This window comes from Bos indicus x Bos taurus, chromosome 22, assembly GCF_003369695.1.
Source record: "Bos indicus x Bos taurus breed Angus x Brahman F1 hybrid chromosome 22, Bos_hybrid_MaternalHap_v2.0, whole genome shotgun sequence".
NCBI classification, from domain to species: Eukaryota; Metazoa; Chordata; class Mammalia; order Artiodactyla; family Bovidae; genus Bos; species Bos indicus x Bos taurus.
In genome coordinates this window covers 6880687-6907020 of record NC_040097.1, presented here as the reverse complement: position 1 = coordinate 6907020, position 26334 = coordinate 6880687, and the positions used below count along the sequence as shown (strand labels likewise).

Genomic DNA, 26334 nt, shown 5'->3' with positions numbered 1-26334 from the left:
AGCAGAGGGCATATAGATACCTGCAATCTCTCTCTTAGGCTGCATTCCTTAAGAACACATAAGGAGACACAGAAAGAATGGAAAAGGATGGAATTATAAAAATAGAAATCTGACCTGAACTACAGTCTTACAAGCTCTTTGTTTTGATGCTGGTTAACTCCACTCGTGTGTGCTCAGTTGTGTCTGACTCTCTGCGACTGCATGAACTGCAGCCTGCCAGGCTCCTCTGTCCACGGGATTCTCCAGGCAAGAACACTGGAGTGGGCTGCCATTTCCTTCTCCAGGGGATCTTCCCAATCCAAGGATCAAACCCAGGTTTCCTGTGTCTCCTGCAGTGGCAGCTGGATTCTTTACCACTGAACTACCTGGGAAGTCCAGAGTAAATGCCACATAGATTAAAGAATTTTTTAAAATACCATAAAACAAGAAAAAATAGAGTATGTACTAATTCTCTACAAGGTGCAGGACATTCCGTCCTAGCATAAAAGCAATGGAAGAATTCAAAAGGAAAAATATTAATAAAACTCTCTAAAAAATGTGAAAACCTGCATATCAAAAACACCATGAACCTGGGAACTCCCCTGGAGGTCGCTGTTAAGACTTCACAATTCCAATGCAGGGGCACAGGTTTGATCTCTGGTTAGAATATTACACATACCGAATAGTGCAGTCAAAAAAACAAACCAACAAAAAGCCATGAACAAAATTAGAAGCAAACAGTAAGCCGAAAGAAAACTGCTAAAACTACAAAAAAAGATTATCCTTCCCTATAAAGAATTCACATATAAAAAGAAACATCAAAAACCTAATTTTAAAAGTTGGCAAAGGAGAAAAGAGTATATACAAATGACTTACAAATATAAGAAAAAAGAATGACTTTATAACTAAACAAAGAAATGCACATTAAAATAACAAGGAAACATTTTGCTTATCGCATTGGCAAAAATCTGTTATGAAAAGAAATGTGCACTTTTATACACTCCCGGTGGAATGTAAATTGATTCCACCTCCCTGGGGAGCAATGTGGTAATATATGTGTCAAGATCCTTTAAGAAAAGTCCACACCCTTAATGTTAGGGGAACCCCCAAACTCAGGCAGACTCAGCACCCAGTGCACTCAGGGTTAAGATTTACTGCAACCCTGGAGCTCAGTTCAGTTCCCTTCTTTTACTTCCCAGGCCCTGCTATGGGCCACTCCACCACCAAAGCCCTGATGGACACTGCCTCTTGCTGATAAAGAGCAGTGATTTTATTTGAGCACCATGCCCGTACCATGAATATGAAAGGTGTGACTCATGTTTTGTGTTATGATCAACTTGGCCCTCTTCTTCCTTAGCTCTATCACATCCAGCTCCTTGCCTAGATGTTTGGAACCTTGTCTCTTCTACCACATCCTTCCAAAGCATCAATTCCCATTATTCCATGCCTCTTTAAGAGTCAGCCCTGACCTCAACTTCACTTAGGATTAAAGTTTTTTGAGAATGGTGGGGGTACCAGCATGTGACCATAGGAGAGGCCTGAGAACTGGACCCAAAATGACAATCATAGGTATAGAGAAACCTAGGAGAAGAGTAGGAAAAGATAGGCAAAGTAACAGAGCATGTGGGGAAAGCACAGGACACAGCGTGCACCCAAAAGAAAGTGTGCAAAAATATACCCGGGAAATGAACAAGGAGCCAAGTTACGTGCAAACAAAACAACTAAATCTCTATGTGACCTTGGAGAAATTATTTCCTGTCCAGAACACCAGCTTCTCCTTAAAATGAAGGGGTAAATCCAGATGATCTCTGAGGACCATCGAGCCCTAACATGCTGTGACAATCATCTGTGGGTCACGAGATGAGGTGGGCAAAGATTCAGGGACCCACTGGGGTAGTAGAAGAGTGGAGAGAGGGGCCTGAGTACAAAACTATGCGCACATAGACGTTTTTCTGGGAAAGGGCCCAGAACTATCAACGGAGTCGGTGGCTCAAAGAGTCTTAAGATCTGGATCTCAGAGACTTCCAATTAGGAAACTGCACAGCTCCGAGATCACCGAACCCAGACCGCACTTTCCCTTCTGGCTCCCGGCAAGTCGAAATCTATCTATCTGGGGAGAGAGGAGATCAGGTCGCGTCTCGATTCCCGCTGAGCCCGGGTCAGGGGTTTACCTGCTCACAGGCTCTGGCCTGCGGCTCCTTACTCCTCGGTTCCCACCTTAGACGAACATGGCCCGGACAGTCACCATGGGCGCCGCCATGTTGGCAGAACAACAACTTTATCGATAGTGGCCGCCACAGACACAGACAGGCGGTAGCTGAGCCGAAGGAGGCGGAGCGCTGCCTGGTCCCGACTCCCGGCATTCCTTGAGGCCGGGGTCGCAGCACTACAGTCCCGGGTTCCGCTCTTTGGTCACTGGCACCGCCTCCTGGCTCCAAGCCCCGCCTTTGGACCCAGTACTCCACCCAGAGCCTGGCGACTGCAAAACTCTAAACGTACAAGAATCAGATTCTTAATTGCAGCAGACGTATGAAAGCCATCAGTTTAGTGCTCCTAGGCGGCACGTGGTGTAAAGACCACTGGAGGAAACCTGAGGCCTCGGTTTGAAGTCCATCCTCCTCCTTTCTCAACGTCTTGATCCTTAATGGACCACGTGGTGGTTAAGACATCTTCCACCACATCCGTGGTCTAGCTCTGGGAGGGGAATTACCTGGCTAAAGCTGGAAATAAAGTGTTTTCCTCACTTTACACTTGGGCTGGGTGTCAGGAAAGCAAGACACCTGACCACCCACTTTCCTAAAAGAGTTTATGTATGGTCAGTACAAGACACCGTATGCAAATATGCACACCTCACAGCACCAGATAGTCCCCAGGCCAGCAAACCACCCACTCGCTAATCTCTTGCCAAATTCCAAGTCTTTAACAAAGTTTCCTGACAGTTCAAAATCCAAATACTTTGTCATTAAGTGTACACTTCAAACCAGCATCAACTTCACTTGCTAGGAATGTGGTGGAATTGCAGACCCTATCCCAGACCTGCTGAATTGGACTCTGCATTTTAACAAATCTCTAGGGAATTCTTAGGCACACTTAAGTTTGAGACTCACTGTCTTAGAATGTGAGAGTTAGAAACAATCTTGAGAAGACTCTAGTCCAGCAGGCTCATTTTACCAAGCTGCAAGATCAAGCCAGTCCATCCTAAAGGAAATCAACCCTGAATATTCATTGGAAGGAAAGATGCTAAAACTGAAGCTCCAATACTTTGGCCACCTGATACGAAGAGCCGCCTCACTGGATAAGACCCTGATGCTGGGAAAGACAGAAGGCAGGAGAAGAAGGGGACAATGGAGGACTGAAGAACAAAACTGAGGCCCAGTGGAGCTGTTTAGCTCAAGATCACAGCAAGCAAGTCAGTATAGTCACACCAAGGTATCCCAGGACCCTTCGAGAATATAAAAATCCAAGGATGTTCAAGTCTCTCATTAAAATGGTATGATATTTGCATATAACCTATGCACATCCTCTTGTACACTTTAAAATCATCCCTAGATTATCTGTTAATACCTTATACAGTGAAAATACTATGTAAATATCAAACTGTGGAAAATTCTTCAAGAGATGGGAATACCAGACCACCTGACCTGCCTCCTGAGAAACTTATATGCAGGTCAAGAAGTAACAGTTAGAACCAGACATGGAACAACAGACTGGTTCAGAATTGGGAAAGGAGTAAGTCAAGGCTGTATATTGTCATTCTGCTTATTTAATTTATATGCAGAGTACATCAATGCGAAATGCCAGCCAGGATGAAGCACAAGCTGGAATCAAGATTGCCAGGAGAAATATCAATAACTTCAGATATGCAGATAAAACCACCCTTATGGAAGAAAGTGAAGAGGAACTAAAGAGCCTCTTGATGAAAGTGAAAGAGAAGAGTGAAAAAGCTGGCTTAAAACTCAACATTCAAGAAACTAAGATCATGGCATCCGGTCCCATCACTTCATGGCAAATAGATGGGGAAACAATGGAAACAGTGACAGACTTTCTTTTCTTGGGCTCCAAAATCACTGTAGATAGTGATTGAAGCTATGAAATTAAAAGACACTTTCTCCTTGGAAGAAAATCTATGACCAACCTAGACAGCATATTAAAAAGCAGAGACATTACTTTGCCAACAAAGGTCTGTCTAATCAAAGCTATGGTTTTTCCAGTAGTCATGTATGGATGTGAGAGTTGGACCACAAAGAAAGCTGAACACCAAAGGATCAATCCTTTTGAACTTTGGTGTTGGAGAAGACTCTTGAGAGTCCCTTACACTGCAAGGGGATCAAACCAGTCAATCCTAAGGGAAATCAGTCCTGAATATTCATTGGAAGGACTGATGCTAAAGGTGAGGCTCCAATACTTTGGCCACCTGATGAGAAGAACTGACTCATTAGAAAAGACCCTGATGCTGGGAAAGATTGAAGACAGGAGGAGAAGGGGACAACAGAGGATGAGATGGTTGGATGGCATTGCCGACTCAATGGACGTGAGTTTGAGCAAGCTCCAGGAGATGTTGAAGGACAGGGAAGCCTGGTGTGCTGCAGTCCATGGAGCCACAAAAAGTTGGACACAACTGAGCAACTGAACAATAACAGTGTAAATGCTATGTATAGGTTCTGGAACGTTCTAGAATCAGGAGGCGGGGATATTTCTCATCTGTGGTTGGTTGAATCCACTGATATAGAATCATGGATACAGATGGTTCAGTGTAAAAGTTCTGGTATTCAAAAGTGGGTCTCTAACACCTGCTAAAATAGTGCCCTTCCCAAAGTGCAGAATGAAGGATCATTAGCTAAGACAACTTCCAGGCCAACCTCTCATTTTGAAGATAAGGATGCACTGAGGTCCAGAGATTGGATACAGCTTAAGATCACACAGCTAGTTGATGGCAGAACATCAGAAGCACTGACTCTCACATTAACATACCACACAAAGTTACATGCCCTTCGAGGGTGTCATGCTGTATGCACATGTAACTAGCATGCCCTTTCTCTAATTTACCCAAAACACTAAATTCCAAGTGGCCTCACCTTTATTTTGATTCAAAATATCTCTTTCCTCTTATGAATTAAAGTTAATGCTGACATTTCTGGGAGATTATTTCAAATAGAATTTTTCTAAAAGTTCACTTGCTTTACTGGAAAATTGCTATTTTTACATCAAACAAGACAGTAGCATGAAAGTAAATTTCTTCCACTCTTAAAGAGCTCGCTACAAAGATCCATTATTAAATGAGAGACACAAGTTGCTGGGCTGTGTCAAAAGTTATCCCACTTTCAATTTTGCAGAAAGGAAAGGGAATAAAGGAAATGCATGTGTTAGTACATGCATGGAAAGAAATCTAGAAGAATATGTCTCATTTATTTCCTGTGATCATCTCGAGGAACAGTGTTTCCACGGCTCTTTCTCTACAAGAGTTTTCTATGTTCCTTTTGCTTTTTCTATTAGCTTGTGTGGTAGGCTGCATAGTGGTCCCCAAAGATATCTGTTCCTAATCCTTAAAACCTGTGAATATTGTTGTAGATGGCAAAAGAGACTTTGCAGTGTGATTAAGTTAAATATCTTGGAGATGAGATTAAATGTTACTTTTCTTCCAACTTACTAACGCGCGTATCTTTTAACAGCCGGCATTCGATCTTCAACTGGAACCATCTCCCACCCCCGTGTTTTCCCCTCCAGTTTCCCTGCATGCTTCTCTGGGAGTCTCCCCTGCCTTGATTTTTGCTCTAACAGCCAGGCCCTGCATCAGGACACGGGTGGACAAGGATAAAGAAAACAGGCTTCCCTGACCTCAGGGAGACTCACAGGCAAACTGTTTCTCTAGTTCTCTCTGCCTGGTGCCCCTGCCTTCCCTGCCATTCATGCGCCTTCTGTGTTATGGTGCCTGATCCTCCAACTTTCTCTTCTTCTTCCTCCTCCTCTTCTCCCTTCTCTCTTCCCAGCCACCCTCTTGGATGGTCTCCTGCTGGTCCCTTCCACGCCACCTCCTCACCCTTTTCCCTTCTCACCTTGCCCCGCCTACCCTGTTGCAACCTACCAAGTTTTAGACATTCTGGATTCATTCAAGCATTGTTCAAAAAAGTTTAATGACCAAAGTCCTGAGTTCTTTGTGGACTCCTTTACCATCTTTGAGTTTATTTGAATCACTGCCCAGCTTTACTCCTCTACCCTCTGTTCATTTTCCCTGCCTCTTGCACCTTGCTCTGCACTCTCTTTGTTTAATACAAAAGCCTCTGTGTCCGAAATTTCTAGAAATACGGGGGTCTCCATTTCTTCAATCGTTTCTTCCCTTAGTGTAAAAACAAGTCTTTTCCCCTGTTTACCTCACTAGGTAAAGTAAACTCACTAGAAATGACTTCGAGGTGCAAGAGTAATAAATAATTCCAACTTGACATTTATTCCCATGCTTTTGTGACCTTTTAAAAAATGAATCCTGGGGCAGCCATGTAAATTCTTATCCGAGCTGTCATGTTTCAGACATTGATTCAGATCTTCCAGGCACAACTTTCAGGCCTCCATTATGGAGATGCAGGCAAGATTCTTGCTACTTTATAGATTGGTTTTTCAATAAAAATGCCCCAGCTGTGATAGTCAAATTACTGAAGGTATAGATAGGCTTATTATCTGTGATTTTTCCCTCTTATCTATTCCTCCCCCTTTTCTGGTCACTGCTTCTGGACTTCCCTTTAAAAAACAAAACAAAACAAAACCCTCTAAATTTGAGCCGATTTGTCTTAAGAACTTGACCTCACCCCACATACCATAGGTCTGAGGTCTGGCTTAATCCAATCCAGTCATTCCATCCCCTGACCACAGAGATGGTTGAGGCAAGTATATTATCTCAACCAGACTAACCAGAGGAAAGCCCAGGACTTCTGCGGGGAACACTAGAACCCAGATTCTTTTCCCTGCTGTGTGGAAATAAAAATCTCAGGAGTTGCAGCAGCCATCCCAGAACCAGCTAGATGAGTCTGCTAAGAATGAAGGCAGGAAGCTGAGAGACAAATTGGGTCCTGGTGCTACTGAGGGATCTGCCATCAAGCCCTACCTGAAGCCAACTGCCTCAGAATCCCCTTTCCAAGTAGGTCTCAGCTTATGGACTTCTGTGTCTATCTCTGCATGACCCAATCATGCCAAGAATTCTGCGAAGTCAGTCTGGCCAGACTCCCTCTGCCCTTCATCATCCTCCACCAACTCCCAAGTGATGTCTGATCATCCTGGCCTGCCTTCAGCAAGAATCCTGTTAGGCTGGCTTAGCCAGACTCTCCCCTTACTCTTGATGTTTCCTATTAGTAATTTTCCATCCACTGACCCTCACTCTGCTCCTTGGCTATAAACTTCCACTTTTTCTTATCATATTCAGAGCTAAGCCTGATCTTCCTCCCCTCCTGCAAAACCCCACTGCAGCAGTCCCTATACCTACAGCAAAAGTCATTCTGAATAAAGTCTGCCTCACTATTTTAACTAGTATCATGAATAATTTTTTTCTTTAGTAGTTCTTGCTGACATGAAAGTTAAGCCTAGGAACTTCCCTGGTGGTCCAGTGGTTTAACAATCTGCCTGCCAGTGCAGGGGACACAGGTTCAATACCTGTCCAGGAAGATGGAACATGCTGTAGAGCAACCAAGCCTGTGTGCCACAGCTACTGAGCCTGCATGCCCAGAGCCCATGCTCCGCAACAAGAGAAGCCACCGAAATGAGAAGCCCATGCAACACAGCTAGAGAAGAGCTGCTGCGCACTGCAACTAGCAGTGATCAGCAACCTCAGACATGCGGATGATACCATTCTAAAGGCAGAAAGCGAAGAGGAACTAAAGAGACTCTTGATAAGGGTGAAGGAGGAGGATGAATGAGCCAGCTTAAGACTATATAATAAAAAAACTAAGATTATGATGTCTGCCCCCATTCAGTTCAGTTCAGTTCACTCGCTCAGTCGTGTCTGACTCTTTGCGACCCCATGAATTGCAGCATGCCAGGCCTCCCTGTCCATCACCAACTCCTGGAGTTCACTCAGACTCATGTCCATTGAGTCAGTGATGCCATCTAGCCATCTCATCCTCTGTCGTCCCCTTCTCCTCCTATACCCAATCCCTCCCAGCATCAGAGTCTTTTCCAATGAGTCAACTCTTCACATGAGGTGGCCAAAGTACTGGAGTTTCAGCTTTAGCATCATTCCTTCCAAAGAAATCCCAGGGCTCATCTCCTTCAGAATGGACTGGTTGGATCTCCTTGCAGTCCAAGGGACTCGTAAGAGTCTTCTCCAACACCACAGTTCAAAAGCATCAATTCTTCGGCGCTCAGCCTTCTTCACAGTCCAACTCTCACATCCATACATGACCACAGGAAAAACCATAGCCTTGACTAGACGAAACTTTGTTGGCAAAGTAATGTCTCTGCTTTTGAATATGCTATCTAGGTTGGTCATAACTTTCCTTCCAAGGAGTAAGCGTCTTTTAATTTCATGGCTGCAGTCACCATCTGCAGTGATTTTGGAGCCCCCCAAAAATAAAGTCTGACACTGTTTCCATTGTTTCCCCATCTATCTCCCATGAAGTGATGGGACTGGATGCCATGATCTTCGTTTTCTGAATGTTGAACTTGAAGCCAACTTTTTCACTCTCCACTTTCACTTTCATCAAGAGGCTTTTTAGTTCCTCTTCACTTTCTGCCATAATGGCAAATAGAAGGGGAAAAGATGGAAGCAGTGACAGATATCTTCTTCTTGGGCTCCAAAATCACTGCAGACGGTGACCACAGCCATGAAATCAGAGGATGATTGCTTCTTGGCAGGAAAGCAGTGACAAACCTAGACAGTGTGTTGAAAAGCAGAGACATTCCTCTGAGAACCAAGGCCCATATAGTCAAGGCTATGGTCTTCCCAGTGGCCACCCACAGCTGTGAGGAGCTGGACCATAAAGAAGGCAGAATGCCAAAAAATTGATGCCATTGAACTATGGTGCTGGAGAAGACTCCTGAAAGTCCCTTGGACAACAAGGAGATCAAACCAGTCAATCTTAAGGGAGATCAACCCTGAATATTCACTGATAGGAATGATGCTGAAGCTGAAGCTCCAGTATTTTGGCCATCTGATGTGAACAGACAACTCAATGGAAAAGTCGCTGATGCTGGGAAAGATTGAGGGGGAGAAGGAGAAGAGGGCTTCAGAGAATGAGATGGCTGGACGGCATCACCAGTGCAATGAACATGAACTTGGACAAACTCTGGGAGATGGTGAGGGACAGGAAGGCCTGGTGTGCTGCAGTCCATGGGGTCGCACAGTCAGACACAACTGGGTGCCTGAACAACACTGCAACTAGAGGAAACCTGCTTGCAGCAGCGAAGACTCAGTGCAGCCATAAATGATAAAATTAAGTAAAAAAAAAAGTTAAGCCTAGCACTGATGGGTCAAAAAAACTCATAATGATCTTTTCAAAGCCAGCATCCTAGACATCTGTAGATGGGAGAAGATTCGTTTCAGAAGAGCCGTCTTGGTCTTGAGTGACCTAGAGTACAATCAGTACATATTCCCCTATGCTATGCTATGCTAAGTCGCTTCAGTCGTGTCCAACTCTGTGCAACCCTACAGACGGCAGCCCACCAGGCTCCCCCCTCCCTGCGATTCTCCAGGCAAGAACACTGGAGTGGGTTGCCATTTCCTTCTCCAATGCATGAAAGTGAAAAGTGAAAGTGAAGTAGCTCAGTCGCGTCCGACTCTTAACGACCCCATGGACTGCAGGCCACCAGGCTCCTCTGTCCATGTGATTTTCCAGGCAAGAGTACTGGGGTGCCATTGCCTTCTCCAACATATTCTCCTAGGTGCCTGATATTAAAAAGTACCCCCTTTGACCTCCTTGCCAGGATATAAAGTTTGCTGAAAATGATTTCTTTTGTTGACTTTTAAAATTTTATGTTCTCCCTCTACCCCATGCCTTGCTGCTCTTGAGTATATATGAAAAAACCCACTTAGAGTGATTCATACCACAATTATCTTTGGACGCTGAGACCAGCCTTGGGATTAAGCTTTTAATCGGTTCATTATAGGGAAGGAAAAAACAGTTTCCATTGCTGCAAATCTCCTTAGGCCTTGTGATTGCTTCTAGAAAAAGATAATCCTATTTGAAGAAATACTGAATGTACAAGACAGTATTGAGTTGCATTTGACCTGAAGAGATTCAGAATTCTTATTATTAGGAAGATGCCCTGGAGAAGGGCATGGCAACCCACTCCAGTATTCTTGCCTGGAGAATCCCACAGAGAAAGGAGCCTGGCGAGCCACAATCCTTGGGGTCACAAGAGTCGGACATGACTGAGCAACTAAACCACCAGCACCACCAGCCTGAGAGTGGGCTTTGGGTTACTCATATGTATTTGCAAGTGTGTAAAATATATTTTGTCCATCTTTTGGTGATATCTGCAATTTTAATGTATGTGCCTGCTCAGTTGCTCAGTTGTGTCCAACTCTTTGGGACCCTGTGGACTGTAGCCCCCCAGGCTCCTCTGCCCATGGAATTTCCCAAACAAGAATACTGGAGTGGGTTGCCATTTCCTCCTCCAGGGGATCCTCCCAACCCAGGGATTGAACCCTTATCTCTCCTGTATTGCAAGTGGATTCTGTACCCGTTGAGCCATCACAATTTTAATAAATAAAGGTTAATAAGATCTCCTAGGTCCTACATCTCTGCTACTAATTTGGCAATTAGTCAGACCATCTTCTGACATCACTTGTAGAGGTAATTAGCCTTGAATTTGTGTGTGTCTTTTCTTCCAAAGTAGACAATAAATTAAGTCAATGAGTATGCTCCTCTGATCCTTGATGAGCAGCACAGTTTTGTATGCAGAGGACAGCAAGTTGTGTGTCAGTCTAGTTAAGTGTGTGACAGCCCAAACTGTATAGCACACAAATAGGGAAAGCACAAGCTTCAGTTCCCCACTCTGCCCAATCTGTGAGGTGTAGGAGTAATGTAGAAAGAATCTAACAAGTGCCGGATACACAGAGGAAGCTTAAGAACTGGTGGCCTGGTACTAGCAGTAACCATAAGGTAACTGTCCCTTAAGGTCCTGCAGTGGCTGGAAGGACTTGCTGGTATGTTCTTCACCCGACCATGGCTTCCCAATGCGTGCATGCTTAGTCTGTAAGTCGTGTCCAACTCTTTGCGACCTCATGGACTGTAGCCTGCCAGGCTCTTCTGCCCATGGGATTCTCCAGGCAAGAATACTGGAGTGGATTACCATGCCCTCCTCCAGGGGATATTCCTGACCCAGGGATCCAACCTGCATCTCTTGCGTCTCCTGCATTGGCACATGGGCTCTTCATCACTGAGCCACCTGGGACTTCCCAGTGGCTCGTGGTAAACACACCCTAAGTAGAGAGGATGATGCTTAAAAATCTGTGCTTTTCTTCCTAGTCCCCTTTCCGAACAACCAGGCTGTGTGTCTGAGGAGCACTCGGAGTTCTTTCTATTAATAGTCTCCTCTCTTTTCTCTCTCTCCCTCTTCATTCCCTGTGGTCCTTATTACCCACCTTGTCCCTTCTCCTCTCCTACAGAGTTTCTAAGTCTTTAAGACAAACCAGCCTTTTTCTTACCATGTTGGTTGCTTTCATAGCAGTTCTTATTCTTATGCTGAATGACCTCGTTCCCACCAGGGTAGAAGATGAAAATAAAGGGGAGAAAGGGACCAAAAATCTTACATGGCCAAACAGTAACAATGATAAAATCATCATCATCATTGTCATCTGAATTCCGTACCTGGAACCCAGGGTGAAAGGAGGAAGGAAGAGGGAGATGGGGAGAAGAGTTATGTTGAGTTCAAGTGCTTGGACATGGGAGGAGAAGAAAGAGAAAAAAGGGAAACAGAAACAGGCTCACAGAGTAGAGAACAGATCTGTGGTTGCCAAGGGGAAAGCAGAGTAGAGGAGGGATGGATGCGGAGTTTGGAGTTAGCAGATGCCAACTATTACATATGCCGCTGCTGCTGCTAAGTCGCTTCAGTCGTGTCTGACTCTGTGTGACCCCAGAGACGGCAGCCCACCAGGTTTCCCCGTCCCTGGGATTCTCCAGGCAAGAACACTGGAGTGGGTTGCCATTTCCTTCTCCAATGCATGAAAGTGAAAAGTGAAAGTGAAGTCGCTCAGTCATGTCCAACTCCTAGCGACCCCATGGACTGCAGCCTACCAGGCTCCTCCGTCCATGGGATTTGCCAGGCAATTGCACGAGTGGGTTGCCATTGCCTTCTCCGACTATTACATATAGAATGGATAAATCACAAGGTCCTACTGTATAGCATGAGGAACCATATTAAATATCCTGAGACAAGCGATAGTGGAAAAGAATATAAAAAATAATGCTTTGACCTCTCCTTTGGGGTTGGCCCGCCCTCACACCTCGAGGGTGTACTCTCCTTTGCTTGCCTAATAAAACTCTGAGCTGTAACCAAGCTGTAACACTGGTCCACCATTTCAAATCTTTGCTGTGGCAAGACAGAAATGAGGAAATTACACACTATCCCGACATATCTGATGTCATGACTTGGATGTAACCTGGCTGAAGCAACCTTAGCTCAGCCCCCACAAAGTGGAGGCCAAGCACAGCAGAAGCCAAACTTGGTGAACGCTCACACTGTGGAAGCTGAATGTGATGGAAACACATCACAGTGGAAGTGACCAAGAAGCCTGTGTGCTGGAAACCAGGACAGCAAAGACAAACAGCAGAAAGCTCATGCAGCTCAGTCTCAGATTCCAGAAGACCTCTGGTTAAGCAGTCAAGGTACCAGAGCACGACTCCTGGATTCACTACTCATGAGTCAAGCCGTGGAAGAAAGCAGAAGAGGACACTCAATACACCTGTGCACCACTGGGAGCTCTCAGATAACTATTCAGGACTACAAATGAGTGTCATTCTAATGAACATACCCTAAAATTAAGTTTCTGGGGATAAGCTTTCTCAGGATAGCTCTAAAGAGCCAACATAGCTTGGCAGAGGTTGTACTATTTTGTACTACAAAATAGACAGGAGACACATCTCCTGATCCCTGAACAAGGAGGGATTTGAGCCATCTTGAATGAGACATGTTGTTTCTGCATAAATACCTCCAGCTAAGTTGAAGAAAGTCACACAGTCCTCAAGAAAAACATTCAGATCCTATAGGATCTCAAAGAACACGCTGGAGAATCCTCAAGGTCGCTACAATCTCTCTTTGGGGGGATTTTTCTCCTGGCAAAGGGGGATTTGGAGTTGGCTAATGCTCCTATTAACCCCTGTTATCACCATATTGACACTGCTTATGATTGCTCCATGTATTAAAATTATTTAACCCGTTTTGTCTCTGCCCAGGTCAACAAGATACAAAACGCAGTGCTAGTTCAACAAAGATATATAAAACTACACTCAGTCACAGAAAACATCACTCACCCTTAGATGGACACAGCTATAAAGACTCTGAGGTTTGAAACTAGCAAGAGGACGAGGCCCAATGCCCTTTGCTGTCCCAGCTCAACAGGAAGTAGCCAGAGAGACCTCAATGCCCCTATTCCTAAAGAATTGGGCCTGCTATCTCTTGAGGGGGGAATGTTAGGTAGTTAGAATAGGAAAACAGTCCAAAATGGCGGTGACTAAAAGACAAAGAAAGGAAAAAGCCCACGAAAATGGAACAAAAGAAAATCCACAAACCTGAGAAAATCCGCAGAGTGAGAACTTCAGGTGAAACAAACACGCCCCCTTCTTGGCTAGCCCAATTTGCATAGGGCAGGCTCAGCAGGGAGGAGACACAAAGAGGAAGCCAAGTTGGATTGAGGCCTCTCCTTTGGGGTCGGCCCCCCGCTCACGACTTGAGGGTGTACTTTCCTTTACTTGCCTAATAAAACTCTGAGCTGTAACTGAGCTGTAACACTGGTCTGCCATTTCAAATCTTTGCTGTGGTGAGACAAACCGTGGAAATTACACACTCTTGTGACATATCTAATGCTGAACACCTGAAATGTATCCAGTTTTTTGCTATGAATAAAGATTCTATGAACATTTTTAAAAAATGTATCTATATATAACTGAATCACTTTGCTGAACAGCAGAAATTAACTCAACTATGTGTATGCATGTGCTCAGCTGTGTCTGACTCTTTGTGACCCCATGGACTGTAGCCCACCAGGATGCTCTGTCCATGGGATTTTCACAGCAAGAATACTGGAGTGGGCTGCCGTTTCCTCCTCCAGGAAAGTAAAAGTCACTCAGTAGTGTCTGACTCTTTGCAACCCCATGGACTGTAGCCTGTCAGACTCCTCTGTCCATGGAATTCTCCAGGCCAGAATACTCGAGTGGGTAGCAGTTCCCTTTCTCCAGGACATCTTCCCAATCCAGGAATCGAACCTAGGTCTCCTGCACTGCAGGCGAATTCTTTACCATCTGAGTCACCAGAGAACCCAAAGTCAACTATACTTCAATTTTTTAAAAATCCAAAAAAAAGGGGAGGGGGAAGAGGAGAGGGAATAGAAGGAAGAGGAGATAGACAAGAAAGAGAAAGAGGAGGAGGAGTTGGATAAAGGAGAGGAGAAGGCTGAGAAGGAGGAGGAGACTGAGGAGGAGGAGGGGCACACTGAAGTGGATGTAGAAGCCTTGGGCTTGAGAAGCAGGCAATGAGATACTGTCCTCGACTCTCAGCCCAGGGTGGCAAATGCCATTTAAGAGTCTGCAAAGGGTTAAAACCAGAAGATGACAGCTCAGTTTATGAGTCAACTGGCCAATTCTGCAGCCATTTAAATCTGGATCGCCCTGCTCCCAGAAAGAGGTGGAGGATGCTGACAGGCAGTGAGGCTGCCCCCTCCAGAAGGTGTGGGTGGGACAGGTCAGGAAACTTTTCTAGTGTGTAGATCCCATGAAAGTATAGGCTACTTAGTCTGATAAAGTGCAAAAAGGCATCTATTCAACACTCTTCTTCTGATTCAGTCCGCACCTCCTCTTCAAGGGATGAAACAGGGACACTGACCAGCTTAGTTAAACCTCTGTTCTCAGACATCTACATGCATGTGAATCACCCAGGGATAGGTCTGGGGGAATGGAGGGCTGAGAGTCTGCATTTCTAGCAGGCTCCCAGAAGATGCTGATGCAGCCAGCCCAGACTGCAGGGTAAGAAGTAAAGATCTGAGCAATAGCTTTGGTGTGACGAAGTCCCTTGCAACATGAAAGTAACACAGAAGTAAGACAAGATACATGACCACTGATTTACTTCCTAATACTTAACTTATTCGCTTCCCAGGTGGCTCAGTGGTAAAGAATCACCTGCCAATGCAGGAGATGCAGGAGACATGGGTTTGATCCCTGGGTTGGGAAGATCCCCTGGAGTAGGGAATGGTAACCCACTCCAGTATTGTTGCCTGGAGAATCCCATGGACTGAGGAACCTGGTGAGCTACAGTCCATAGGGTCACAAAGAGTCAGACATGACTGAGTGACTGAGCATGCACACATTTACTTATTCTTTAAATCTGGGGAGCAAAGTCCCATCTGAACAAGTGGGAAGCTTGAATAATGAAACCTTAATAAATAGGAAGGAAGGAAGATAAAATGAAAATGAATTACTTCTAAGGCGATACAGTAAAAGGCATTAAGAATTAACAGAATTTTCCCAACTAGAGATTGGTCGTGTTGAACTTACTGGAATAAATACATCTAAATCAATTTGAAATTAGCTAACTGTTCATCAAATGGAAGCTGCCAAAGTGCTTGGAAAAGATTTTTTTTTAAGAGTGCTTAACATCTCTCCACCTGAGTCTTGTTTACATGTTAAATTTGCTCAGCGGATTCAAGGGCAAAGACTAATCCCTATCAAAATAGCCACATTTCCTTCTGAGTTGAACTAATCACGTGTGAACAGTTCAATTCCACCCATCAAACATCTGAACATTCTGTACACACCGAGTGTCACCTTAGGTCCTGAAGAGAAAGAAAAAAGGCACTGAACTTGTGTGCTCAGAAGGCTGGGGTGCAGTGGTGGAGATGGACAGTGGAGCCCCCTCCCCATCGTCTATGATGATGGGCAGCACAGAGACTAAGGCACACAGAGCGGGGACACATCTCTCAGCCCAGACAGGAAGGAGAGGCCGCAGCGGGGAGGGAGAAATCAGGAAAGGCATCCTGGAGGAGGTGATCTGAGCTCCGTCCTGCTTGTGTGACCGGAAGACAGCTTCTGGATGTTCATTCTTCAAGTCCGCACAACTGGATTCAGGAAGATGGGTAGTCCTCTGGCCTCCCTAGTCATGAGTTGCTGGCTAGCAAGTCTTCAGTTCCTTGGCTTCTTTGCCATCCCGTACCCCACCTCTCCCCACGGCCAATAGGGGACAGAGGCAGTGGTCCTGAGCAAAAAGAATCTCCAGGAATTACACTAATGTACGCAGTAGCATCTCATTCGCATCTCTGCCAGCAGAAAGCACGTGAATAATTCATTGGTTCTGCTCTAGAACGTCTGATAGAGTGGTCCAAACTCCCCCATAGTAAGGTGAAGCCTCAGGAGGTGGGGGGAGGGCGGCTGTGATGAAGCAGCAGCTCCCAGGCCGGAAGGTCTTCACTCATGAACCCACAGTGCTTCTCTGATGGAAGAGAACAAAATGATGTGGAAGAGAACCAATGCTTTCCCTTCACCCAAGAAGGAGACCCCTTTTCTCCTAGAAAGGAGACCCTCTAAAAAGAGTGGAAACTGACCAAGGTGACCTACTTTCAAAACAGAATAAAGATTCACTGCCAGGAAACTCTCAATAACCCCAGATCAACCCTCTCCAAGGCTCCAGGTGTGCAGTACAGACAGTGATTCGTGGCCAAATTAGGACAAGGTCTGCAACACAGAGACCCTAAAAGCACCATTTGATAAACAGTTTTCCCAAACATCATTGACTGTGGAAATATTTTTGTAATAGCTGACCAAATATCCGGGCACCGTGCCCAGCCAGGTTGACACACAACATAAACTATCACGTGGCCCCATTTAGCATCACGTCTCTCTATCTGCCATCAGCTAAGCTCGATTGGAGCTGGGGACCAAACCTTCCCTGCTGGCTCACTCCCCTGTGAGCTGCCTGTGGTTGGTTAGTGCTGCCTGTAGGCTGGGAGCTCAGCTGGACCCCTGGGATGGAGGTGGGGGACCTGGTTTCTCTCTCTATGGGCTTCCTCCAGCATGATGACTGGACTGGAAAGCAGGTACTCTGGGGCTTCCAAGACGGCTCAGTGGTAAAGAATCTGCCTGCCAATGCAGGAGACATGGGTTCAATCCCTCGTCCGGGATTGCTGCAGAGCAACTGAGCCTGTGCTCTACAACTACTGAGCCTGTGTTCTAGGGTCTGGGAGCCACAACGACCAAAGCCTGCGCACCCTAGAGCCCTTGCACAGAAGCAAGAGAAGCCACTGCAGTGAGAAACCCATGCATTGCAACAAGAGAGCAGCCCCTGCTCGCTGCAACTAGAGAAAGGCTGCGTGCAGCAACAAAGGCCCAGAACAGCCAAAAATGAGTTCTAAACATTACTTTAAAAAGCAGGCCTTCTAGGACTTATTACAATCCCTCCTCTGGTCCAGTTCTTTACATTTATCCCACATGCCAAATACACTAACCACCCCCTGCCCCACCCAAAGTCTCATCCTTTCACCACATCTGACTTGAAGATCAGGAGCTTATCAAAATAAGGACGAATTTTGACTTCAAAGAGACAGCCACAAAGTATTCTTTATGGCCCACTAAGAAGTCAGGTGGAATGTCCCTTCCCCTTGAATCTGGGGACAGGGACCTCTAGTTACTGTACGGACAAATGGCAGGTGACAAAGTGATGCTGGGGGCTTCCCAGGTGGTGCTAGTGGTAAAGAACCTACCTGCCAATGCAGGAGATGAAAGAGAAGGGGGCTCGATCCTGGGTCAGGAAGATCCCCGGGGGAGGGCATGGCAACCCACTCCAGTATTCTGACCTGGAGAATCCCATGATCAGAGGAGCCTGGCAGGGCTGCAGTCCATAGGGTCATATGAAGTCAGATACAACTGAAGAGACTTAGCATGTATGCGTGCAAAGTGATGTTGGGCTGGTTTCCAGGCCTGGGCTTTAAGAGACTGGTGCTTTCTGCTTTCTGTCCTCTTGGAACACTTGCTCTGGACCCTGAGCTGTCATGAAATCCAATTACCCTGAAACCAGTCCTGCTGGAGAGGTGAGGGTAGATGTTCCAGTCAACAGGCTTCCAACCACCACCAACAAGGGTCGGGGGTGAGAGAAGCCATCTTGGACCCTCCAGACCAGCCAGGACACCAGCTGAGTAGCGCTGAGTAACCTTAGGGGTAGACCTGCCCAGATTTCCGACTCACAAATAAGAATAGGAATTAAGCCATAGGAATAGATAACAGGAACAAACAGTATTTAATATCTTTTAGTTCAGTAGTTTATAACTCTTGGCTTTATGTTTAATAGCAGAAAGCTCTTTTCCAATAAAATCTCATATAGAACCCTCATATATATGGATCCAAGGAGTTATTTTGCTAGAAGTAAAGTTCCCTCAACCTTTGCATCCCTGCCCCATGACTAACACTCCTCTGGAAAAGGTGTTCAATTTAAGACTGTAAACTAGTCCTAATCCTTGTTTTACAAAGACTGCACTCAAGGTCCAAGGGATAAACGGCTTGCTTTATGTAAGTAGTTCTCAAACTGTGGTCCCTGGGCCAGCAGCATCAACATCATCTGGAAACGTGTCAGAAATGCAAATTCCCAGGCCACACCCCAGATCTACCAAATTGGGGCCCAGCCTTCTGTGTTTTAAAAAGCCCTCCACGGGATTCAGATGCACGACAGAGCTTGGGAACCACTACTCTGTACCACAGAGTGAGGTAATACCCCAGCAAAACTTTGACTTGATCCATCCTAAGTCTGACCCCCAGACACACTTAGCTTTGTGACTGTGAGTGAGATATTAATGTCTCAGCCTCGGTTTCCCTATCTGGAAAGAGGATAGAGTAGTAACTATTGTAGACAACCTCCTCCATTCTTCTCTCCTCTGATGCTCCCTCTGGGTCTTACTCAGAAGGACTCTAAGCCCCAGGATGATGCGGTGACCCTGAGCTCTGCTGGTAGAGTGGGTGGCTGCCAATTCCTGACTCTGGGTTGTGGAGTTCCCTTCTAAGCAACGTTGACTAATTCGAAAAGAGCCGGGGGCAGGGCTTACCTGGTGGTCCAGTGGTTAAGAAGCTGCCTTGCAATGAAGAGACATGAGTTCAGTCCCTGGTCTGGGAAGATTCCACATGCTGCAGAGCAACTCTAGAGCCCTCAAGCTGCAACTACTGAGCCCACCCGCTGCACATACTGAAGCCTGAGTGCTTAGAGTCTGTGCTCTGCAACAAGCCAAGCCACTGCAAGGAGACTCGTGTACAACAACAAAGAGGAGCTCCCACTTGCTGCAACTAGAAAAAAGCCCACGCAGCCATGAAGACCCACCACTGACAAAATTAAAGTAATTAAACCTTTTTTTTTTTTTTTAAAGAAAAGAGCAGAGGAAGCAAGGGATATGCAACCGGTGGGATTCAATTTGTGGTGAATGGCTTCACCATAATTTCTGAAAGAAGTCTCTGGCACATGAGTTCAAGTGCATCCCTGTACCAGCCTAGTCCATCCCTGAAACCCCGTCTCTCCTTCTAGTCCTCATGCCTCTGTCTGTATCACAGCCCAAGAGCCCACTGCCCCTCCCAGGCTCCCCCCACCCCCACCCCCGGACCTCCCTGCAAGAGGAAGCAAGCCAGACCTCAGCTGGTTCCGCCTCTAATGACTATTTTCTACATTTGCCTGTTTTTCCTTCTTTCTCACCATCATGTCAATACCAGAAGGAGGAGGTTGTCAGGGCAACCCAGTGCGGGCGAGACGTTCACCCTTGACCAACACCTGAAGTCTGGTTACAAACACCCACTGAGTTCTTGGCTGCCCTCTGCTTCCTTGAAGCAAAAATGTCAAAATTTTGACATTTTCTGATTTTCTCCTCTTTTCTGTCTCTCTGATCATCTTAATCAATCCCCTCCCCATCCACCTCAAGTCAGCCTGACCTGTGTACATTCTCCTGGATTTACTAGCTTTAACTCCTGTTTCTGCTAACTAGCCTTGATATCTTCTTCTCCCTGACTCAGTACACTGAGACCCTCTGGTACCCCGTTTGATTGGTGTTGCCCACGTCACCACACCTCACAAGCTGGTCGAGGAGGAATTAGATGTAGTCCAGCACCAGGAGGGCTGGGGGCCTGTGGCAGATACACAGGTGTTGGGCTGGAGGTATTAGTGCTTTATTAACCCCAGTCTCCCTGGCTGGTATTCTATCCATTACAAAACCAGAATGTTAGTGCTCAGAGCTGCCACACTTGTGTAATGATACCATTTAAAATGAAGGAATGGAGAGAGACATACCAGAATACAGACAGTGAATAAGTCTAGGAGATGAGATAATTATTTGTATACTTTGCTGTATTTTCTGATTTTTTTGAAAATCATTCAAAAATGATTTTTTGAAAATCATCAAAAAATGACTTTTTGAAAATCATTCTGTATAATGAGCATACATTACTTTTTAAATATATATTACATTTATAGCTCCTTATCCATCAGAGGCCAGACAGAATGAAAACCACAACCACAGAAAACTAACCCAACTGATCATATGGATGACAGCTTTGTCTAACACAATCAAATTATGAGCCACATCATGCGGGGCCAGCCAAGACAGATGGGTCATGGTGGAGAGTTCTGACAAAACATGGTCCACTGGACAAGGGAATGGCAAACGACTTCAGCATTCTTGCCTTGAGAACCCCATGAACAGTATGAAAGATATGACACTGAAAGACGAGCTCCCCAGGTCGGTAGCTGTCCAATATGCTACTAGAGAAGAGCAAAGAAATAGCTCCAGAAGGAATGAAGAGGCTGAGCCAAAGTGGAAACAACACCCAGTTATGGACGTGTCTGGTGGTGAAAGGAACGTCCAATTCTATGAAGAACAATATTGCATAAGAACATGGAATGTTAGGTCCATGAATCAAGGCCAATTGGAAGTGGTCAAACAGGAGATAGCAAGACTAACATTTTAGGAATCAATGAACTAAAATGGGCTGGAATGGGCAAATTTAATTCAGATGACCATTATATCTACTACTGTGGGCAAGAATCCCTTAGAAGAAGTGAAGTAGCCCTCATAATCAATAAAAGAGTCTGAAATGTAGTACTTGGGTACAGTCTCAAAAATGACAGAATGATCTCTGTTCTTTTCCAAGGCAAACCATTCAATATCACAGTAATCCCAGTCTATGCCCCAACCACTAATGCCAAAGAAGCTGAAGATGAATGGTTCTATGGACCTACAAGACCTTCTAGAATTAACACCCAAAAAAGATGTCCTTTTAATTATAGGGTCCTGGAATGCAAAAGTAGGAAGTCAAGACATAACTGGAGTAAAGGCAAGTTTGGCCTTGGAATACAAAATGAAGCAGGAGCAAGGTTAACAGAGTTCTGCCAAGAGAACACACTGGTCATAGTAAATACCCTCTTCCAACAACACAAGAGAAGACTCTACACATGGACATCATCAGATGGTAAATACCGAAATCAGACTGGTTACATTATGTTCTTTGCAGCCTACTCTATACAGTAGGCAAAAGCAAGACCAAGAGCTGACTGAATGGGAAAGACAGATCTCTTCAAGAAAATTAGAGATACCAAGGGAACATTTCATGTAAAGATGGGCACAATAAAGCACAGAAATGGTATGGACATAACAGAAGCAGAAGATATTAAGAAGAGGTGGGACGAATACACAGAAGAACTATACAAAAAAGATCTTGATGACCTGTATAACCACAAAAGTGTGATTATTCATCTAGAGCCCGACATCCTGGAGTGCAAAGTCAAGTGGTCCTTAGGAAGCATTACTATGAACAAAGCTGGTGGAGGTGATGGAATTCCAGCTGAGCTGTGAAAGGGCTGCATTCAATATGCCAGCAAATTTGGAAAACTCAGCAATGGTCACAAGACTGGAAAAGGTCAGTTTTCATTCCAATCCCAAAGAAAGGCAATGCCAAAGAATGTTCAAACTACCACACAATTGCACTCATCTCACATCCTAGCAAATGCTCAATATTCTCCAACCCAGGTTTCAACAGTATGTGAACTGAGAACTTCCAGATGTTCAAGCTGGACTTAGAAAGGCAGAGGAACCAGAGATCAAATTGCCTGTTGGATCATAGGCGTCCCTGGTTGCTTATGGTAAAGAATCAGTCTGCAATGTGGGAGACCTGGGTTCGATTCCTGGGTTGAGAAGATCCCCTGAAGGAGGGAATGGCAACACACTCCAGTATTCTTGCCTGGAGAATCCCCATGGACAAAAGAGCCTGGCTGGCTGCAGCCACAGGGTCACAAAGAGTTGGACACAACTGAGCGACTAAGCATGAATACATGCTGGATCACAGAAAAAGCAAGAGAATTCCACAAAAACATCTACTTCTGCTTCATTGATTACATTAAAGGCTTTGACTGTGTGGATCACAACAAACTGCAGAAAATTCTTCAAGAGATGGGAATACCAGACCACCTTACCTGCCTCCTAAGACACCTGTATGCAGGTCAAAAAGCAATAGTTAGAACCAGACATGGAACAATGGCCTGGTTGAAAATTGGGAAAGGAGTACGTCAAGGCTGTATATTGTCACCCTGCTTATTTACCTTACATGCAGAGTACATCATGCAAAATGCTGGGCTGGATGAAGCACAAACTGGAATCAAGATTGCCGGGAGAAGTATCAATAACCTCAGATATGCAGATGATACCACCCTTATGGCAGAAAGCAAAGAGGAACTAAAGAGCTTCTTGATGAAAGTGAAAGAGGAGATTGAAAGAGCTGGCTTCAAAAGCAACATAAAAAAATGAAGATCATGGCATCTGTCCCAGAACTTCATGACAAATAGATGGGAAACAATGGAAACAATGACAGATGTTCTTTTCTTGGGCTCCAAAATCACTGCAGATGGTGACTTCAGCCATGAGATTAAAAGACGCTTGCTCCTTGAAAGAAAAGCCATGACAAAATTAGACAACATATTAAAAAGCAGAGACATGACTTTGCCAACAAAGATCCGTCTAGTCAAAGCTATGGTTTTGCCAGTAGTCATGTTTGGAAGTGACAATTGGGCCATAAAGAAGGCTGAACGCTGAAAGAATGATGCTTTTGAACTGTGGTGTTGGAGAAGACTCTTGAGAGTCCCTTGGATACCAAGGAGATCAAACCAGGCAATCCTAAAGGAAATGAGTCCTGAATATTCATTGGAAGGACTGATGCTGAAGCTGAAGCTCCAATACTTGGCCATCTGATGAGAAGAGCTGACTTATTGAAAAGATCCTGATTCTGGGGAAAACTGAAGGCAGGAGAAGGGGATGACAGAGGATGAGATGATTGGATGGCATCACCGACTCAATGAACATGAGTTTGAGCAAGCTCCAGGAGATGGTGAAGGACAGGGAAGCCTAGTGTGCTGCAGTCCATGGGTCTCAAGAGTCAGAGATGACTAAACGACTGAACAACAACAACTTTTCTTTCTTTTTTTTTTTACTTTACAATATTGTATGGTTTTGCCATACATCAACATGCATCCGTCATGGGTGTACACCTGTTCCCCATCCTGAACCCCCCTCCCACCTCCCTCCCCATACCATCCCTCTGGGTCATCCCAGTGCACCAGCCCTGAGCATACTGTATCCTGCATCGAACCTGGACTGGCAATTCATTTCACATATGATATTATACATGTTTTAATGCCATTCTCCCAAATTATCCCCCCTCCCTTTCCCACAGAGTCCAAAAGACTGTTTCTATACATCTGTGTCTCTTTTGCTGTCTTGCATACAGGGTTGTCGTTATCATCTTTTCTAAATTCCATATATAGTGTTTAGTATATTGTATTGGTGTTTTTCTTTCTGGCTTACTTCACTCTGTATAATAGGCTCTAGTTTCATCCACCTCATTAGAACTGATTCAAATGATTCTTGCTAATGGCTGAGTAATACTCCATTGTGTATATGTACCACAGCTTTCTTATCCATTCATCTGCTGATGGACATCTAGGTTGCTTCCATGTCCTGGCAACTACAACTTTTCTAACTTTTTGAATAATTACAGGTTTAGAAGAAATTTCAAAAATAGTATAGAAAGTTCTCATGTACCTCTACTCAGGCATATATTACTACTACCATAAAAATGAAAACTAAAAAAAGAAAAAAAAAAAAAAAAACTCCTATACACACAAGAGCCAGTCTGAGAGTTTCCAAAGGCCAAATCTGAGATAATTTGAGAAACAAATAACTACAGTAATGGATATAAACCACAGGGGAAAACTGCATGAGTTCATACTAGTGTAAATAAATATGTGAATAAGTAAATAAGGAGGAGACGGGACAGTTCTTCATAGTAGATTTCCAATTAATAAATGTAGAGGAATGATAGAAATAGGAAATCAGCAATAGACAAAAAGCACTGTAATAATTGCTGTCCAAAAGTATTATCAATGGATGCAAAATCAATGGGCAAATGAATGAGAAAGAGAGGATATTTGCAGTCTCAAGGTATCTCAACATAATCATTAATTACAAAGGGAAAAAATAGTAACTGAGCAGATCAGTTCAGATCAGTCGCTCAGTCATGTCTGACTCTTTTGTGACCTCATGGACTGCAGCACACAAGCCTCCCTGTCCATCACCAACTCCTGGAGCTTACTCAAACTCATGTCCATTGAGTCAATGATGCCATCCAACCATCCTCATCCTTGTTGTCCCCTTCTCCTCCCACCTTCAATCTTTCCCCAACATCACTTTTGCCATAAGGTTGGGTCATCTGCATCTGAGGTTATCTGACATCTGTATCTGTCATCTGAGGTTATTGATATTTCTCCCAGTAATCTTAATTCCAGCTTGTCCTTCATCCCGCCTGGCATTTCACATGATGTACAGAGATCAAATTGCCAACTTGCTGGATCATTGAAAAAGCAAGAAAGTTCCAGAAAAACATCTATTTCTGCTTTATTGACCATGCCAAAGCCTTTGACTGTGTGGATCACAATAAACTGTGGAAAATTCTAAAAGAAATGGGAATACCAGACCACCTTACCTGCCTCCTGAGAAATCTGTATGCAGGTCAGGAAGCAACAGTTAGAACTGGACATGGAACAACAAACTGGTTCCAAATAGGAAAAGGAGTACATCAAGGCTGTATATTGTCACCCTGCTTATTTAACTTATATGCAGAGTACATCATGAGAAACGCTGGGCTGGAAGAAGCACAAGCTGGAATCAAGATTGCCGGGAGAAATATCAATAACCTCAGATATGCAGATGACACCACCCTTATGGCAGAAAGTGAAGAGGAACTAAAAAGCCTCTTGATGAAGTTGAAGAAGAGAGTGAAAAAGTTGGCTTAAAACTCAACATTCAGAAAATGAAGATCATGGCATCCAGTCCCATCACTTCATGGGAAATAGATGGGGAAACAATGGAAACAGTGTCAGACTTTATTTTTTTGGGCTCTAAAATCACTGCAGATGGTGACTGCAGCCATGAATTAAAAGACGCTTACTCCTTGGAAGAAAGTTATGACCAACCTAGATAGCATATTGAACAGCAGAAACATTACTTTGCCAACAAAGGGCCGTCTATAGTCAAGGCTATGGTTTTTCCTGTGGTCATGTATGGATGTGAGATTTGACTGTGAAGAAAGCTGAGCACCAAAGAATTGATGCTTTTGAACTGTGGTGTTGGAGAAGACTCTTGAGAGTCCCTTGGACTACCCAGTCCACTCTGAAGGAGATCAGCCCTAGGATTTCTTTGGAAGGAATGATGCTAAAGCTAAAACTCCAGTACTTTGTCCACCTCATGTGAAGAGTGACTCATTGGAAAAGACTCTGATGCTGGGAGGGGTTGGTGTGTAGGAGGAGAAGGGGATGACAGAGGATGAGATGGCTGGATGGCATCACTGACTTGATGGACATGAGTCTGAGTGAACTCTGGGAGTTGGTATGGACAGGGAGGCCTGGCATGCTATGATTCATGGGGTTGCAAAGAGTCGGACACGACTGAGCGACTGAACTGAACTGAACTGAACTCCTTGGAAGGAAAGTTATGACCAACCTAGACAGAATATTAAAAAGCAGAGACATTACTTTGTCAACAAAGGTCCATCTAGTCAAGGCTATGGTTTTTCCCGGAATCACGTATGGATGTGAGAGTTGGAGATATAAAGTAAGATGAGTGCTGAAGAATAGATGCTTTTGTACTGTGGTGTTGGA

The 26334-nt window shown here is 44.8% G+C and overlaps 1 protein-coding gene across 5 annotated transcripts in view; it reads right to left on the bottom strand.

The window, feature by feature from the left end:
* The window catches only part of LARS2 (leucyl-tRNA synthetase 2, mitochondrial), a 211893-nt gene that overhangs the window by 145788 nt on the left and 39771 nt on the right, over positions 1-26334 (bottom strand). For 2 of the 5 annotated variants that reach the window (XM_027522382.1, XM_027522383.1), the window contains exon 1: positions 2151-2354. The exons of 1 other annotated variant lie outside the window; for it this stretch is intronic. The gene's annotated coding sequence lies outside the window, so the exon portion shown is untranslated. Of the gene's footprint in view, positions 1-114; positions 139-2150; positions 2355-26334 lie in introns of those variants that run through there. 2 more of the 5 variants (XM_027522379.1, XM_027522380.1) reach the window with 2 other exon arrangements.